The sequence below is a fragment of the Cygnus olor genome, chromosome Z (genome assembly GCF_009769625.2).
Source record: "Cygnus olor isolate bCygOlo1 chromosome Z, bCygOlo1.pri.v2, whole genome shotgun sequence".
In the NCBI taxonomy this organism is placed as follows: domain Eukaryota; kingdom Metazoa; phylum Chordata; class Aves; order Anseriformes; family Anatidae; genus Cygnus; species Cygnus olor.
In genome coordinates this window covers 38,182,261-38,182,634 of record NC_049198.1, presented here as the reverse complement: position 1 = coordinate 38,182,634, position 374 = coordinate 38,182,261, and positions in this window count along the sequence as shown.

Below are 374 nucleotides of genomic sequence, written 5' to 3'. Positions count from 1 at the left end.
TTTTTTTTAACACCCACATAAGCTGGTTTTCTCTTGAGTATCATCGCCATAATGCATCTAAATTTTAGGGAAATCTACATCCTGGTTTCTCTTCTCTTGCATTCCATTCCAGTGGTTGATTATGGAAGAAAAGTGGACCAACAGCTCAACTGAAACATTGAAATGAATACATTAATGGCACTTGTGACCAGACATTGTGTTCCAAGCATTATAAATTTATACAATACACTTATCAAATTGTTTGCATAAAAGCAATGTGTTAGCTTCAACTGAAGAGAGCTTTCTTTTGGGATAGATATTTCATATCTGGAAAAAGTAAATAATGAACAGACACAAAGTTAAATAAATAAATAAATAAATAAAGGTTTTGGACA